Source organism: Triturus cristatus, chromosome 10 (genome assembly GCF_964204655.1).
Source record: "Triturus cristatus chromosome 10, aTriCri1.1, whole genome shotgun sequence".
NCBI classification, from domain to species: Eukaryota; Metazoa; Chordata; class Amphibia; order Caudata; family Salamandridae; genus Triturus; species Triturus cristatus.
The window spans coordinates 991730529-991749937 of NC_140593.1; the positions used below are offsets into that span (position 1 = coordinate 991730529).

Sequence of the window (19409 nt, forward strand, 5' to 3'; positions counted from 1 at the left end):
GGGGTCCATAATCATTTCCTTTCCATACCTTACCCTTCTCTCTCCCTTTCCCCTCCTTTTCCCTCCCTGCATACCCCTTTTCTTACCCTCTTCCTTCCATACTTCCCTCCTCTAAATTACTACCCCCCTCTTTTTGTCTAATTTCCCTCTACCCCCATTCACGCCTCTCCTACCTCCACCCTCTTACCACCTAGCCTCCCTCCATCTCAGGCCACTATATCATAATTCGATTACATGTATCCATTTTATTTATGTTTCTTTCTCTTTTTGTTTGACATTTGCTTATTGGTATTATGCTACCTGTTCTGCATAACCCAACCTATGTGACCTCTACGCTATGTTTAATTGTTTTATGGCAGTACTTTCTACACTTATGTAAAGCGCTCTGATAGCCCCGGGTCCAGACAGCGCTATATAAAACCTATAAAATAAATAAATAAAATAGATGTACTTTGAAGAATACAGCTTTTTTCAAGCTCACTCCCCAAAAATAAGTATTTAAAATAAAAAATACGTAACCCCCTGCGTTTTTTCTCGTGGTTTAAGATATCACAAGAACCCTTCTGTAGCAGTATTGGATCGTATTACCTGTTACATATCTCTTCTCATCTATCTATCTAGCTATATTTCTGTCTGTCTATCTATCTTTGTTTTTTTAGACCATTCTATGTCAAGGTTTGTTAGATCATGTGTTGTTTTGTGCATTTCCAAAGCGTGAAAACCCCAGTGTGGCCAACTAAGGCCGGAGGAGCGAGGCATTATGGTTAGAAATTCTGGAACAAATTAATAATTTTTACTATTTTTTTCTTACATGTTTCAAAACACTGTAATGCAGATATTTCTCCTAATTAAATTTCAATAAAGCCAGCACACTTTGCATTCATTTATGTTGTAAAGCGCTGCTTCTTACAGGCAACCAGGTTGTACAACTGGTGACTATGTTTAAGACAGATCTTGAGTTAACCAAACCCACTCTCGGATGATGAAAACTGCAAAGCAGCAGTATATTTAGAGATCTGGTGTGAATTTACGTAGTCTGCCTGTACTTGAGCTCACCAGTGCATCTGAGGTTATAATGTTTTTCAGATACTGAATGAACAAAAATTGAACATGATTTACAAATTAATTTGAAATGGCAACGCAAATCCTGTATGTGTAACTTAAGAACCTAGAAAGACATTTAGAGCAGCAAAGCTGTAAACAGCTGTACTTTCTCAGTGGGAGACATGAGATGTTTACAGGTTAGTGAAGCTCAGAGAAACAGGAGGAAAAGCTCTTCTTGAAATCAAAACAATATGGCCTCTTTCAGGTCTCTCATGCGTTAAACGCCTACATACACGCTCCTGTTATCTACATCAGGGCTATGGGAAATAAAAAGCAGAAAAACCGGAGGAGCATATTAAAAGACGTCTGGAGATGCACTTCGCAGCATGTAGTCCTGTTTTTAATATTTAGTAAAACTGAGAACCGCTTCCCAGAATTTTGTGCCCCAGTGGGATGCCATGGTACAACCAACACGCGGGTCTACCAAATACCATTGGCTTACAATGACTCTCATTCTTCGCTTGTCGTCCGAGTGGATCGTCATTCCTCCCCACTCTTATGTTATGAGTAGCAAACACTGCAATGGGTAGAACCCTTGTTTGTCCAATAAGAGCAAACTTGCTTAATCTATTAATTTGTCAAATAAAATAAAAAATTAAAAAGTGCATGAGCCTAAAGTGTTTTCTAGGAGCCCACCACTGCAGAATGTCAGAGTTGCTGAATACCAAGGCTTATCTTTTACTTTCACTTTATAATATAAGTATTCTTTACTCCTTTCTCCGTTTGGTATTGTTTTCCCGCCTTTCTCCCTTTCCTGCATTTCCCCCTCATGCCGAGGGATAGGTCTGATGAGGGAAAATAGTTCCTGGGCCTCACAAATTGAGTGCAGGTGCCCACTAACGACCACCACAAATTAAGCGCGAGAGCACACCACACACAACCAGATTTGGGCGTAGCATCTTGGGCAGCAGCTCCTTGTAATAGTCAGTACTTTTTCCTCAAGATGATCACATTTGGGTCTTCATGAAAAGCTGGGTTGGACCTGGGCTGGCTGTTTGGCCTACAAAGATGCACTACTCTCTAGGGCCTTGAGGCTCAAAGCAAAGGATCGGTTGTTCTCCGACACATGTGCCTATTGACATATTGCAATTCCATTGAGCAGAATATTCAACACATCTGCTTAGTAGAGTAGGAGTGCATTTATAATGTGTTGCTCCCAATAATAGTATAAAATGAGGCGTGCTTCACCTGGAGCGATGACTCTCGTCCTTCCACAGCCGCTGAAGAATGCTCTCCACCTAGATTTGCTCTCTCCACTTGCCAATGACAAGACACCCGGTGCCTAATCAGCCAGCCTTGATGACAATCTGGTATGCTGTACTCGAATGGAGGGAGCTGATGGGGTAGAAAGCAAGTCACAGCAGATATTTGATCTGGGGAGTGCACTGTTATCAAAGAACCCCTCCTTGCTGTAGTCACTGGCTTTTAAGACCGCACCCAACGTCCCTCCATCCACATGTCTGTTATGAGAGTCTTCCAAATTCCACCGTAGACCAGTGGTGACTAAAAGTTACATCACCATCTTCACCATGGTGAAAGTCAATGCCCAGGGGAATCATAAGCTTCCACAATATGGTGGCTATGCTTCTGCGCCCATCATGAATAACCCTCATCGCGCCCCATCCAAAGAGCATGGTTGTCAAAGGCTTGTTTAACAGAACATTGCCGTTTCCTTCCCATGAGCTGGGGTAATGCCTGATTCCTGCTGGTTGCTACCACCTTCCCAGCTCTGTGGGCACTCTGGCTCTCTCTTCGCTCACTTTGAGGATGGCCACATCTTCTTCCCGCCCTGCTGGCATGAGAGTGGATCTACCCTCCCCACAGGGTTCCCCTCTCACTGGTGAAAGAAGGGAGAACCCTGTGGAGAGAGGACAGTGAAAGATGGTCTAGAATAGTAGGTCCTTCCTGGTACACGCATTTAAGTTGTAAAAGGCTTGTCATGTGTTACTCCCTTACAATTAGCAATACCTTCACTTCAAAAGGGTGGAATAACAGTTTGTACGGTAATACCATTGGTGACGAGCAGCCTTTTAAAGGTTCCATCTTCACCTGCTGCCCCATCTGTCATTACACATTTGATTTCAAGCAGGTATTTGTGTCCCATCCTGCTCTCATACAGCCAAAGGTAGACAATCCCCAGCCAGACTAGCCTTCACTGGGAAATGCCGCAAATAGGCTGGTACCCCGTACGACCGAGGGTGGGAGCAGAACCGGTGATACACCACTGCTTTGGTTAAAAAGAGTGAACAGGCTACTTATGTTGCTCAGCAGTCGACTCTTGTCTTCTTTACTAATTGTATTTCTGCTTTTCTGATATAAAAAGACTTTGTATCGTAGCATTTATAGGGCTCTTCATAACTCATCAGGGAGTACCAAAGTGCATTATCGAATGGATAGCATACTACACGGTGGGAGAGTGTGTGGTTGGCACAGAGTTGAATCTGTTTTGTTCCTATGTGGGAAGCATTTTTGTTGTCAGTGAGTGAACACAGAGGTGTGCTTCTCTTCTCTTGGGGCACCGCGCCTTACAGTATGATGGAGGAGGAGTGATAAATCATCTCAAATAATAATTGGAATTAGCTGCTGGGTATAATATAGCCTACTGGGAGAGATCTACCTGGACAATCTTCAACTTAGATATTTCACCTTGGCAGTGGGATGTGGGAAGTTACGGGACTAAAACATAGCACCAACCAAGCCCGAGGGTCAGCGGGTTCTCCTATCACCCTCTTCCCCCCCCCAAAACGGGGTCAGTTGGGGAAGGCTCAGTCATTCGTACGGCAGCACGTGCAAGGCGGTCGTGCAGTTGAATGAATAAGATGCCAAAGCAGCAAGAATGGAAGTTGACGACATGAGCAGTAGCCCTGATTACGTAGTGTGGTGCATCTTGGCTTTGCATTCTGTAGTCTTGTGGCTCCTGATGAGAATGATTTCCCTTCGACTGAGAGTTGTGTTACTTATTAATGGCACTTTGCAGTGACAGCAGTGTTCACCCCAGCTGAGACCGTACTTAATGTATATGGACATACCTTTCAACGCATCTTCACTTGGAGTGTCCCATGCCTTGGAATCACGTTCATCTTCCCAACAGCTTAAATACTTTATTTTGACTTTACTTGCAGCCCCCTTTTGTGCACTTCTTCTTTGCTCACCTAAATAGTTCACCTCCACTCAGTTCATTGGGATTATCCACCACCAAGATGGACTTTAGCCTTTTTGGTAACAGAGATGATTGAGAGGTTTACTTGGGTGGCGTGCCTTCTTTTGTGAGTTCTTTAGTCTTGGTGGAACTGTAAACTTATCAGAAGATGGTCACTTCTGATCTTGCAGTGTGCTGTGGAATGGACTGGCTAGACAGCCCTGGAGGTCTTCCCTTCTGCTATTACATATATATCTTTGTATCTGTGATGGTTAAAAACTTGGCCTATGGGATGCAAACATTTGAGTGTTGCCTGTAAGTATCTCTGGGTGGCAGACTCTTGAAGTCTGCTTTGGTGATTGCTATGTTGAGTTTTTTGAGTTGTGTGCCCAGTTCTTCTAGATTGGGCGGCGTACAGATCCGGGTTACAAGGTCTGTTGTACTTAAGGTCTTTCTGCTCTGCTACCAGTCCAAAGGATTCCTTTCTGTGCGTGCAATGGAGTGCTGCTTTTTATTGGTTATCCTACATTTTCACTCCTGTTGTCTGTTTCCATTTAACATAGTCTCCAGGCACTTGCGGATTGCTTTAGAAGTTGGAGCTCGTCTGTGAACCAGGTGTTCTTTGTTGTGTCTCACATGAAGTATGGCTGGACTATTTGTTGGCTAGGCTGGTTAAGGGAGATGTTAGGACACAAGATTGTCTTGACAAGCAAAGGGGGCGGCAGAATGGCATTGCTTTGTGTTGTTAGTCTGATTATTTTGTACAGTATGTTTTTTGCCAGGTCTGTTTCTGCTCTAGGTTTCTGGCCAGTGCTCCATGCATCTCCGTTTCATGGAGGGATTGGTGGTTGTTTGTTAAGTTGGCAGTTTCTGTGTGAGCGTTCGTCCGAGTTTGAGGCCTGATTTGTGTGCGCCACTTGGAATCGGCTGTGGTTGGTTTGCATGCAGTAGGTGGCTTTAGGAAGGGCTTTACAGGAGAAGGAATCGGAGATGGCTGAGAGTGTAAGCATGAGTCGACGTCTCGGGTACTGAAATCCTTGAATCTTTGGTAATGAAGCCATTGTCTGTTAAGTGCTCAGGGAGGAGGATCATTCTAGAAAGTGTTTTTGTAAACGATGCAAGCCCTTGACCGCAAATAGATGTTTGCCAGGGTTGGAGAGTAGCTTTGCTGAGTAATGCTTTTGTAATTTGCACGAGCTGCGTTGACCTCATGTGATGTTCGTAATGCAGGAGATTTGGGCCATGTCTGATTGGAGCTCTGCAATCCCTAATCTTTTCCCAGACTGTTTTTTCACATTGTTTTAATCCACTGCGAGGTCACTAGACCAAGCGAGTCGTTTACCACGTTTCTGAAATTGGCCTGAATGTTTGCATCAGCCTCCTCTTTGAGAATGTGCACTTGTACTGAGTGACATCAGTGACTTTTGCATTTCAGTGTGGTGTGGATTTTTGTTGCTTGATACTTTCCATGCCTAGCTGCTGTGAAGCAGTCTAGTTTGGCGAGATGTTTTTGTCCTCTGGGCCAGATCATATCATCAATGAATGTGTTTCTGTTTGCTAGGCTATTATTTTCGATTATTCACGATGGGGCTCACAGGAGTTGATTGCTGGCACTGTGCTTGGCACTTTTATGTTGTTCAATTCGGTGGTTGGATTTTTTTTCGCATTTGTTTAAAAATGTGTTGATATAAAATATAAGAACAAACAAATGGAAAACGCCACTCAAAAAGGTTGGACTTGATCAAAGCAGGGAATTTCAGTCTACACACAGAGTTGTCAGGTGTGTAGTCAGTCACAGTTCTTTTGAAGTCCTTTTGATTAACCTTCTTGTGTCCAGTGAGTGGTATTGGCTTTCGTTTTGACCTCGGGCCTGATGGAAAGTCCTTGCTGAGTTCCTGCAGTTCCCCATTCGTTAGTTCCAGTTTGAATGTTCCAGTCATAGTCCTTGGAGGTCTGCCCATACTGATTCAGTGTCCTTCTAGTGACTCTTTATCTCTGCCACTAATTGCATGCTGAAGGCAGGATGGCACTCGCCTAGATACTTCCGTAGCCTGATCCACTTAGAAATGGGCAACTTTTTCTTATTTGTTTTTCTGACAGGAATTACGACAGCCGCTTCCCAATGGTATCTGCTCTTATGTGTTTGTGACATTATCATGCAAAAATGAAGTGGCGTGTGTCTTCTTTTATGGGTGGATTGCAGAAACATGAGCACTTGTTAGGCAATAGCCAATTCTGTTGGCCTGTTTTGTTCATTGTGTCTTAGTAGGTCTTACCAATATTTTGTTTATGTTACTTGTTGGGAAGGACTGTGGCATGTTCCCTGGTCTGCAGTATCCTGGCTAGGCCAGGCTCTGGCAAGCACTGACAAGCTCCAACATATGGGCGCTAGGAGTGAACTGTTTTGCTTCAATATTTATTCCAGGGTAGTCTTTTCCAGCAGAAGGCCGGTCACAACCAGCATTATCCCAACCCAAAATGTCTTCTGTGGGAAGGAGAAGCAGAGTGGGTTCTCATCTGTGGGGGGCTCTGGTTGTGCACTGGCAGGTATTCCTGCAAGCGATCCTGCTCTTAGTCCAGGTAGTTGTTCTTCTCTTCCGTGGAGTGATGCTGCTTCAAGTTGTCTGTCTAAGGACGCGGGCCTTCTCTTCCAGTGAGCGGTGCTCCTCTTCTTCAATAAGGCGGTCTTTCTTCTCTTCCAGTGAGCAGAGTTCCTCTTTTTCCAGGAAGCGGACTTCTTTCTCCTCTTCCAGTGAGAGTGGCTCCTCCTCTTCCAGTGAGCAGTGCTACTTGCTTGCCTGGTTCTTTCTCTTCCCTGTTCTTGCGCAATGTCCACCCTGTATCCCCATTTTATGCTTTATCTGTGGGCATTCATTCACACACTTGGCTTTGCCCTTGCTCATGCTAGGTTTGGCTTCCCTGACGAGTAAGGCCGCTGGATTTATGCGATTCTGCAGCAGTGATGTTTTTCATAGTTATGGACTCACCGCATTTGCCGCATAATTAATTATCTACTGTATAATTTGCAGATTTTACAAAAAAATTGTTTCTAACTATAACGGGTCAAAAGTTAATAAAAATGTGGCCATTTCGTGAAGGTTGGCTGTTCACCTTTCAGTTGAATATTGCTGTATGTGGGTGTTAAACGAGTACTAATAAAGTGAAATATGACAGTGTTGTCATGTGTAAAAATAACAAAATAATTAACTGATCTTAGCATAAAATGGGCCGCATTGTGCCGCATAATTAGCATTTTGTTGCCGCATAATTTAGTAAACCCTATCGCATAATAAGGTCCTTCCTTGCTGCATAATTCCATAGGCCGTGGAGATAAATTGCTTACTAGGATGTTGATGTGGGAGAATGTTCTAGGTGGTTTCGCTTGTAGTACTGGGCTGGCTACTGTTCACGTAGTCCAGTCATCAAATCGCCAGATAAATGAGAGCTAAGAGCAGTAAAGCGTGTCGTACAACGTCACACCTCTGGAACCCTGCACCAAAGCACAGAACCATCCATTTCACCCGGTGCAGCTTGTGATCTTGGGCGCTTTTCCTCGCTCACCTTCGGTTCTCCCCTGCCAGTGACTGACTGGCCCGTGCTAGCTGCTTTCATGTCGTGCTCTGTGCTGTGTGAATCCGATCAATCACTCATGGCTGGCGCCAAGGCCACCGAAGCACGCCTCCTCACTGCGCACAATCCCTGGATTCGCTCCAGATTATTATCGCATTTACATGCAGAGCGGGGGCCTTGAAACCCAAACAGATTATGGCGCCTGCCTTTGTGAGGAACCGCTGACTGCAGCATTGTACTCGCTGCTGTATAGAGCACGGCACCTTTCCTCTCACATACCCTGCGCGTGTGATGCTTTGTGTATACTTATTGTTGTTTTGTATCGTGTAGTGCAGAAACCCGGCACCATGGTCGTGTGACGGAAGCACAACCATGGTGGTAAAATGCATCTTAAATCGTACACAGACAGAAACCGACCAGGTCTTCCCCCAGATGAAGGGATGGGTTGAGGTGGCCCTTGCTTCCCCACGTCTTTTGTCGATCCGTGCTGTTTTATCCAAGAGCTGGTGGCAGAGGAAACGTGCCAGCGCTGGTGTGGGGTTGTGGCGGGCATTGGCAGTCTGGTGAGCAGCTCCAGTGCCCAGATGTTGCTTTCTGTGGCTTTTCTTCGCTCGGCACCACCTGACGTGTCAGTGGCTTGATCTCGGCTGTGCCTTCAGAGTTGGTGTGATGCCAGCTCCTGACGTCATCTGCTCTGAACGAGTCCCGCCCTCTCACCTCTAGAATAGGCGCCAAGCGGAGCAGCAAGCCAGGGAGCTCTGAGGGGTTCCTCGCGAAGGAGTTTGGACCCAATGTCAGGGTCTTAGATCAGAGATAGGCAATTTTCTCAGAATCGTCCATCCCTAGGGTGACCAGGCGTTCTGGATTTGCAAGGACAGTTCAGTTTTGTCTCACCAGCAGTCCCGCGAGAATTCGGCAAATTTGGCTCACGTCCCGCATTTCAGATCGGCTGAAACCAGTGGGAGGAAACTTTTTATGGGTTCCAGTGCAGGACGAGTTAGCAGCTGTTGGCAGCAAGCAATTTAACTACCAGGCATGGTACTGGGTTTAAAAATTAGATTATATTTATTTCATTAGTGCCTACTTGTCTGTGTTTCTGTGCTGACGAGTGGCCTTATCATCCTGTGCCCCTCGGTTGATGTACAATTGTAGTCCCTTTTCTGTTTTTGCTAAACGGCCTGTTTTTTGGATTACAGAATCTGGTTATTTTATAGACCCCCCCCCCCCCCCCCCCTAAATATTCAGTTTTTAGCGTCATTCATTTTTTTGGTTCATATATGTGTATCATAACCAGTACATACAGAAGTATGCCATTTTAGTTAACTGCATATTTTGTGGTGTAACTTAAAACATTTTTTTGGGAGGAGCTGACACAACGTAATTCTTCGATTAGCCCTGACTGTGCTGGATGACTTTTTTTTTTTAGTTTGCTTCTTTGGCATAAAAAATTTAATCAAAATATTTCCACATCTACACGGAAACCCTTCTTACCTCCCCAGACCCTTGTTTCATGATCCAGAAGAGGCGGTCATTGCTGGGCTCAGCGTCTGGGCATTGATGAGTAAACCGCAATGGAAGGATTCAAGATGCCAGCCTGGCAAGCTACGTTGGTGGCAATAGCAGACGTTGCCTACCTCTCTCCTGAGGGCCTTCCTACCGGGAAGTGAATATGTGGCTTTTCGATCGCTCACGCAGCAGAAGTCTCCCATTTGCAGGGAGCACGCTTTCTGTCGACGCCTTCCAATTTTAAATGAGATGCCTGGTGCTTTGTCAATAAAACATACACTTCATTTACATCAAGGTATTTGGGCAAGCTGTTCTTCTCAGCCTTTTGGCACCGAGCCTGGCATCGGCCTACGCCAACACCAACTCCTGACTACTCTTCTGCCTGGTAATCTGTGCCCAGTGAAACGTGACGGAGTTGAACAGGAGCAAGCGGTGAGGAAATGTATCCATCACAGTGACTTTTATTTTTAAATATAGAGTTATCTCAGAAGGACCAACCAAAGCATGAGTCACTCGCACCTCTAAAGTGTGGGCTTGCACAAGCTTCACTTCAGCACAGCCATGAAGCCCTTGAGATACCATGCCTGTACCAGACCTGCAAACCCAATGATGCGGTTATGTGGAATGAGCCTTTATTTGGGATGACACTCTAGCCAACCAATGATAAAGGGGCAAATTCACACGGTGAACAGAAGGATGCACCAGAAACCTTCAAAAGGAGCCAGGCTTCCAGCTGTGTGGCTGCTCAGCTCCATGGTTACCGGAGTTGTTCCACAGCCCTCCCTCTGCACGGCCATCCCTAGTCAAAGACACGTTTGTCTCTTTTCCATGCTACAGACAATAAAGCAACTCTTTTTTAGGTCTAGTGTGACAGCACATGCATGCAAGACATATAGGTGTGACTTATCTGGGCAGATGGCTGCATGCCATATTGTTAACTGTTCATAAAAGTAGTCATAGAATGGCCTTTGGCTCCACACAGAGGAGTAATACTCTCTCACATCATGCTATTGGCTATTTGGTGTATTACTCCTTCTATGGTGTGCTTGCTTTGCAATATGTGAAGGACTATTTTATTTATGAAAAATACATCACCCATTTAATTCTTTAACTCTTACATGCATTTTATACAGAAAGCAATCCTATTTTATATTTTTGTATTTACCACTACCACATTTACTTACACCATTACCTTCAGCATTAAACACCACGGCCCCCGCTGCCATTATCAACTCTACCATTGGGAACACCTTTACCGCCACCACCACTGCCACCATTACCAGCACAACAGCATTTGTGCATGCCTATGCCTGGTTACTGTGAATAAGTTATGATGAAGACAGTAAGCTTGTGTTTTTTTTTTTTCTTGTGAAGGGCAAATGTTAAAGCCAATTGGACTTTAAGGGTGGATTGTTATTACGCTGTGGTACAGCCTGTAAATGGGTATTTTGTTACATAGAATCACACAGCGTACCTGAGTAGGAAAGGGTTTTGGTGTTTGTTGATCCTAAGACGAATCTTGGTGGAAGAAAATTTCGGACATTGAGAATTCTTGCTAGACCATTTTAAGAGAAGTTCTATATTTTTTGCCAGCGTTAATTTGTGATGAAATGCATAGGATTTAGTTGTGTGCATATTAAAGTACTTTTTAGATGTGGCTTGACAGTGTTAGCTGTCTGGCAATATCTTGTAAACAAATAAAAGTGTAAGAAGTTCATACATACATATACATACATAGAGGTGCTTTGAGTCAATCCTTTTCAACCTTTGGTAGGTTCGAGTGTCAGTCACATTCTGTTACCGTCCTTGACAGCGTATTGCATGTGACAGTCATTTCAGCAATTGGCTTTAATGCACTGTGATTTAAGTCATTTTGCCAGATAACATATCCACAGCGCCTTGAAACTGAATGTGTTTCAGTGCCAAGGCTTATGCCCCAGTCCTTTCGTTTTCCATTTTCTGTTTTAATAAACTATATTTTCCTTCTCTTTCTTATATTGCTTGTTGCCCAACAACTCCTCCGACAGTGCCACTAGCTGGCTCTCTTGCCGCTCACTTCATCTGTATTGCGCCACTTCCTAAATGGTATTGTCCATAGTGTATCTTTTTGTTACCATTCTAAAATCGCTGCCATGATTAGAAACAACGTCAGCCATCTTGGATCAGTAAAGCAACAATACATTATGCACAATCCCATTGTGAGATGTCCACCCACTGCTATGTTAATTTTTTTGTTTGATTCCTTTTTTTTTGCTACCACATGCCCGTCTTGTTTAAGTGGCACCATTATTTAGTTTTTCTATTTTAATTTCTTATTCAGTTTTGTGTGTCTTTGTGGATGGATGAGAGGGTGTGTGCGTAAGAATGAGTTATTGGGTGTTTGACTGGATGATGCGTGCTCATGGTGCACTGTAAGGAAGAGCTTAATATTCTCTATCCAGCATGCAGGGAAATGGAAGAACTGTGCATTGGTTTTCCATGTACCATGTGAATGGTTAAAGGGATATTTGAGACACCAGAAGATTGCTAACCCACCTGTCACTTGCGTTTACACAACTGTTGGTGACCTGACATCACCTAGCTTAAGAATGTCTTGTGGGGCTCGGCTGGGAACGATACAAAGGTGCTTTGAGGGAAGGTGAACCGGCTCCTCCACTTCACATCTAGTAACATAGTGTACCACTCAGTAAAGCCCTGAAGAGATGTACATTGCTGAGAAAAGAGGTGGCTGGCTGGGAATGTTCCCCTGGGCCCACCTGTACTCATCTGGCCCTCTAGGACAAAAATGTAAAAGGTACCGCCAGCTGGAAGATTCTTCCTTAAGTAACCAAAGTCTCGCCCTCTGTGATCTTGCCTGGGCTGTTTAGTCTAACTTTTGAAACACCAGTGATTTTTTATGCATTGAATGCTTTCCTGTGCTGACTCTGATCTCGCCATTACTCTTTTTTGCAGTCTTGCTAGATACACGTATTCTCCTGATACTTTAAAACATTCTTCGTGGGCTGTGGGTCTGCCCTTTGCTCATGATTCAGTAGCTTTCCTGTCTATTTATAAGTGTTGATAACAATAACTATTTCAATTCCCTGCATCCGATTGTAATTCTTTGCTCTCATTCTTGTATTTGTCCTCTTCCCAGTAGTATTTTGGTCCCTCCATGGTTTGACTGGATGAGCTGTATCTTTACACTGTTGATGTCTAGGAACAATTTTTTTTCCTTTGCATGTTTCTATAGTCTTTGACTTTTTAGAACTTGATGGACATGTGTATCTCACCCTTTCCTCTTCCCCTTCATGTGTCTGCATCTGGTTGCTAAGTCCCAACTTGCCCTCTCTCTTCTATGTGTTATTCCTTGCTCCACACTACTACTTACTGTCATTTTTCCCTTGCAACCATGCCTCTTTTCCTCATACACAAGACAATGTGGATTTGCCAATGCTTGATGAATAAATCCGAGTGACTCAACCTTCTCCCCAGACCCGATCATCCCTGCACTCCAGATGGCAAAAGAGGCTGGTTGATCCAGAGTCAATGAACTTTATTTGAGAAGCCTTGTGGTGGGACCAGTGTCCCTACAAAAGCGACTTCAAAGCCAACTTTAAACTCTTGAGTGTTGTAAAATTCATAGTTCAAGTGGAGACACTGTCTTGGGAGCTTTGCTTATGCATCAGCCAATGTTCTTTTAATATTTGGCAGTATCTAAAACAAAGGCACAATATAAATTCTTAAATAGCAACATTATCCAAATTCCACTTAGAATAAAGTGCTTGAAAATTCCTTTGAACAGGAATCTTCGCATTTCTGTGAAAGAAATGTTTTGTGATATATAGAAGGATTCTTCGTTCCTGCACGACGAAGTCACTCTGTCAAAGTCTGGGACTGTATATATATATATATATATATATATATATGTATGTTCGCTCTTAGCCTTCCCAAAAGATTGAGCCTCACTCGAACATTTACCAAGGTGGCAAGCCTTTAATGAAGAGTATGAACAGTCAGCTGAGGCAGTTACAATCACACGGCCACAACGCGACTTGCCTGACGCGTTTCGAAGGAATCTCCCTCTTCCTCAGAGGCAGTTGGTCATAGATGCACGCTCCGGTCACCATCCATAAATGCAAAATACGCCCCCTGATGGGCGGGTCAATTGGCCCCAAAGCCTTATGGTTACTGGAGTCCCGGAAAATTTAACCCATGATGGTGCGTTAATTTCCGTGCCTTTCAAGCCCACAGATGGGCCACCGTCTCAGATGCTGTACTCATCTCTGGTAAGTGCTCCACACAACAGCTCTGAATATATCCTGCTGCATGGCCCCCTCTCATCCCGGGGTGGTGCGGCTCGACGGCTGGGCGCCGCCAAAAATGTTCGCTCTTAGCCTTCCCAAAAGATTGAGCCTCACTCGAACATTTACCAAGGTGGCAAGCCTTTAATGAAGAGTATGAACAGTCAGCTGAGGCAGTTACAATCACATGGCCACAACGCGACTTGCCTGACGCGTTTCGAAGGAATCTCCCTCTTCCTCAGAGGCAGTCGGTCATAGATGCACGCTCCGGTCACCATCCATAAATGCAAAATACGCCCCCTGATGGGCGGGTCAATTGGCCCCAAAGCCTTATGGTTACTGGAGTCCCGTAAAATTTAACCCATGATGGTGCGTTAATTTCCGTGCCTTTCAAGCCCTCAGATGCTGTACTCATCTCTGGTAAGTGCTCCACACAACAGCTCTGAATATATCCTGCTGCATGGCCCCCTCTCATCCCGGGGTGGTGCGGCTCGACGGCTGGGCGCCGCCAAAAATGTTCGCTCTTAGCCTTCCCAAAAGATTGAGCCTCACTCGAACATTTACCAAGGTGGCAAGCCTTTAATGAAGAGTATGAACAGTCAGCTGAGGCAGTTACAATCACACGGCCACAACGCGACTTGCCTGACGCGTTTCGAAGGAATCTCCCTCTTCCTCAGAGGCAGTCGGTCATAGATGCACGCTCCGGTCACCATCCATAAATGCAAAATACGCCCCCTGATGGGCGGGTCAATTGGCCCCAAAGCCTTATGGTTACCGGAGTCCCGGAAAATTTAACCCATGATGGTGCGTTAATTTCCGTGCCTTTCAAGCCCACAGATGGGCCACCGTCTCAGATGCTGTACTCATCTCTGGTAAGTGCTCCACACAACAGCTCTGAATATATCCTGCTGCATGGCCCCCTCTCATCCCGGGGTGGTACGGCTCGACGGCTGGGCGCCGCCAAAAATGTTCGCTCTTAGCCTTCCCAAAAGATTGAGCCTCACTCGAACATTTACCAACGTGGCAAGCCTTTAATGAAGAGTATGAACAGTCAGCTGAGGCAGTTACAATCACACGGCCACAACGCGACTTGCCTGACGCGTTTCGAAGGAATCTTCCTCTTCCTCAGAGGCAGTCGGTCATAGATGCACGCTCCGTATATGTATGTGTATTTATTGCTGGTTGTCCTTAAACATCAAAGCAGCAGTGTTGCGAGTGCGACTTCGTCTGCCCGAGAGGGGAGAAGTTTGGTAATACGTAGCGGCTTGGTTCGGCCGCAAAGTTACGCACCGCCAGCAAGAGCGCCAAAACAACCCGACCCTGAACCAATTTTGTGTGCATCGTGGTAACGATTTAGGGTGGCGGACGCCGCCGCATACTGGATGCGGCATGGTCTCCCTTGCAGCCTCGAAAATAGGACTGCTTTGGGAGCAACACTGGCAGCAAAATGGGACCTGCCCTGGACCCAGCAACAAACCTTGACACAACCCACTGGAGGGTCACAGAAGTTAAATGTTTTAACCAATCACGAACTATGAGTCCCAGAATGCAACAACTACACACCCATCGGGGTGTCCACTAGGGGGCCAGAAACTACATAACATGCAATTGTTTCCGAGGTCAGTGATTGAAATTGGTGTCAAGTTGTTACCTTCGAAAAAGTTCATGGCTGAACGAAACGCGTCAGGATTGTTTTATTGCTGGTTGTCCTTAAACATCAAAGCAGCAGTGTTGCGTGTGCGACTTCGTCTGCCCGAGAGGGGAGAAGTTTGGTAATATATATACACATATATACACACACATATATATATATATATATATATATATATATATATATATATATATATATATATTCACTGAAAAAACCATAGGTTTCACACATGTTATAGTTAGCTGGACATTTTACTGATAAAAAACCAATGAAATTCCCCCGTTATAGTTAGTGCAGGCAACTATAACTCACGCGACCGCAATCCTCTGCTGATGCTAATACTGTATTTAGACACTTATTTGCCCATGTCTTCTTCCATTAAATTTTAGCTATACATATATTACAAATATTTTTTTTTCATAAAGACACATATGTCATCAGCAGAGGATTGCGGTCGCATGAGTTATAGTTGCCTGCACTAACTATAACGGGGGAATTTCATTGGTTTTTTATCAGTAAAATGTCCAGCTAACTATAACATGTGTGAAACCTATGGTTTTTTCAGTGAATTTGCAAGGTTTTTTAAATGCTAATTCCTAACTATAACGTGTGTGAAACCTATGGTTTTTTCAGTGAATTTGTACGGTTTTTGAAATGCTAAGTTACTTTACGCCATTCGTGGCGTGCGCGCCCACTTAACGCAGTTCGTTCCGTGCACGGTGGGTGGGCACGCGGTGCGCTACGCGCACCGCGTGCCCACGTTACGCTGGATGGGCCATGTACGCACGGTGCGCTTCGCGCACCGTGCGCGCATGGAGGACATATTATGCGCTTCGTTGTGAAAGGTATTATTTGATTTTTTGTTGGGCTTTGGGATAATAATATGCGGTGCACAAATGGTGCCCTTCGGGCACCATTTGCACACGGGGTATGGAGAATATGGATATTTGTTTTTAAAAATTTTTTTTTACCATACGCGTACGGTAAGCGTAATCAGCGATTTTTAAAAAAAAATTAAAATTGTATTTTTGCCCTTGGGGGTTCTTTGAGGACACCTCCATCAAGGCTAGGTGGTTGGGAGCAGTCTAAACAGTGCCTTTATATGTTTTTTGCCTTTGTTTTTCTTCCACCCCCTCAGAGTGCGAGATAGAAAATGGCGGCCGCCGCTTCCTGGTTTCGACCGATTCGAATGTTTACTAAGATCTAACAGCCAATCAGAATCGCGCTCGCGCACGTCACCGTACGCGTACGGTAAGCGCACGGTAAGCGCACCGTAAGCTGGCTCAGATATATATATTGATTTAAAGGCTATTTTCTCAGAATCTACTGAACAGATTTACACCAAACCTACAAAAGGCACTTCCTTGACCTGTAGACTACCTCTCTGCCAAATTTCAAGGAACTCTGTTCAGCCGTTCGGGCTGTAGCTGTGTCTAAAGGTCCTATGGAAAAATGCATGGGAAAAACGCATTTTGGGACCCCCCTTTTATCTCAGCCCCCGCTTGACGAATCCCCCCGAGACTTTCAGGGTAGGAGCGAAGCGGAGCGCCCCACCTATTTTGAAAATTTCGCGAGGATTCGTCGACCGGCGCCAAAGTTATTCAAAATAGAATGTTGCGGATTTCCTATGGAAACAGGGTCCTAACTATAACTATATTCACTGAAAAAACCATAGGTTTCACACATGTTATAGTTAGCTGTACATTTCACTCGTAAAAAACCAATGAAATTCCCGCGTTATAGTTAGTGTAGGCAACTATAACTCACGCGACCGCAATCCTCTGCTGATGCTAATACTGTATTTCGACACTTATTTGCCCATGTCTTCTTCCATTAAATTTTAGCTATACATATATTACAAATATTTTTTTTTAATAAAGACACATATGTCATCAGCTGAAGATTGCGGTCGCGTGAGTTATAGTTGCCTGCACTAACTATAACGCGGGAATTTCATTGGTTTTTTACGAGTGAAATGTACAGCTAACTATAACGTGTGAAACCTATGGTTTTTTCAGTGAATTTGTACGTTTTTTTTAAATGCTAAGTTACTTTACGCCATTCGTGGCGTGCGCGCCCAGTTAACGCAGTTCATTCCGTGCGTGCACGGTGCGCTTCGCGCACCGTGCGCACACAGTGAGCACGCGGTGCGCTTCGCGCACCGCGCGCCCACTTTACGCAGTTAGTGCCGTGCACGCACGGTGGTCACGCGGTGCGCTGCGCGCACCGCGTGCCCACGTTAAGCGGGATGGGCCATGTACGCACGATGCGCTTCGCGCACCGTGCGCACATGGGGGACATATTATGCGCATCTTTGTGAAATGTATTCTTTGTTAAACTCATAGCTGTAATATGCTATGCACAAATGGTGCCCTTCGGGCACCATTTACACACGGGGTGGGGAGATTGTGGATAATTTTTTTTTTTATAATTTTTTACCGTACGCGTACGGTAAGCGTAATCGGCGATTTTCCGAAAAAAAAAAAATTTTTTTTTTTTGGGCTTGGGGGTGGTTTGGGGACCCCTGTATCAATGCTGGGTGGTTAGGATCTCATGAAACTGCCTCTTTACACATTTTTGGGGTTCGTTTTTGCTGCCCAACTCAGGGAGCGAGAGAGAAAATGGCGGCCGCCGCTTCCTGGTTTCGACCGATTCGAATGTTTACTAAGAGCTAAGAGCCAATCAACATCGCGCTCGCGCACGCCACCGTACGCGTACGGTAAGCGCACGGTAAGCGCACCGTACGCTGGCTCAGATATATATATTGATTTAAAGGCTATTTTCTCAGAATCTACTGAACAGATTTACACCAAACCTACAAAAGGCACTTCCTTGACCTGAGGACTACCTCTCTGCCAAATTTCAAGTAATTCTGTTCAGCCGTTCGGGCTGTAGCTGTGTCTAAAGGTCCTATGGAAAAATGCATGGGAAAAACGCGTTTTGGGACCCCCCTTTTATCTCAGCCCCCGCTTGACGAATCCCCCCGAGACTTTCAGGGTAGGAGCGGAGCGTAGCGCCCCACCTATTTTGAAAAATTCGCGAGGATTCGTCGACCGGCGCCAAAGTTATTCAAAATAGAATGTTGCGGATTTCCTATGGAAACGTGGTCCTAACTATAACTACCTACTGGCGACCGCCAGTAGGTTATATATATATATATATATATATATATATATATATATATACATACATACATACATACATACATACATATATATATATATATATATATATATATATATATATATATATATATATATATATATATATATATATATATATATATATATATCCCATAATTAGCAATCCATGCCAGATTAACCAACCCGGAGGACAGGAGCCATGCTAGATTTTCTCGATAACCGGTGACTATGTAATTGAGATTCATTGCATTTATAGCTATCGTACATGGATAGCTTCAAAATCCGACATGGAACCGGACCTATGCTCAGTGCTGCGGAAGAAGATGATTTCTGTTCAGACTCAATGCTGGTAAATTGATCTTGAACTGATGACCTAAAAATCTGGTGTGGTTCAAACGTTAAACAGAGCTTCCCGGCAGAGTTTCAGCAAATGAGAGTCTGCAGACCGTACCTGGTGTCCAGTAAGTTTCTCTTCCGTAACTGAAGTGACGCTGTTTTTCCAGGTTTAGCTCCTCTTTTATTCTCAACTATAGGTTGTCTAATGGCATGTCCACTTCCAACATGCAGAGTTTCATGACATGCTCCAGTCTTCCACATCCCTCCACAGTCAAGTGACATCATCTTGTGGCCTGATTCCTCATGATCGAACCTGAGAGTGGTTTCTACCTCGCTAGCCCATCTTTAATGTCTTCCATCCTTTCATAGTGCTTTAAGTCTGACGGGGCTAGCAACAAAGGTTACTAGTCCCATTTGAATTTCAAGATCTGAGAGAATAATTGTGACTGGGAATATCGAATCCTGAATATTGAAAGGACAGAATATCCTTACAACTGAACCGAGGGACAAAATATCTGAAGGTAAGCACACAGAGGAAGGTAAAGTTTTATTATTAACTCCACATCTACTTTCCTTGAAGGTATATGTATCGCCAAGGTATGTAGGAGTGGAGTTAGGTATAGAAAATGTATGGAAACCTACCTTTCGGTATTCGTCTCTTGATTTTGTTGTAACAG

The 19409-nt window shown here is 44.5% G+C and overlaps 1 protein-coding gene across 2 annotated transcripts in view; it reads left to right on the top strand.

Moving 5' to 3' along the window:
• Positions 1-19409, top strand: part of RAI1 (retinoic acid induced 1) — a 593546-nt gene that overhangs the window by 256869 nt on the left and 317268 nt on the right. The gene's annotated exons all lie outside the window — the stretch shown is intronic.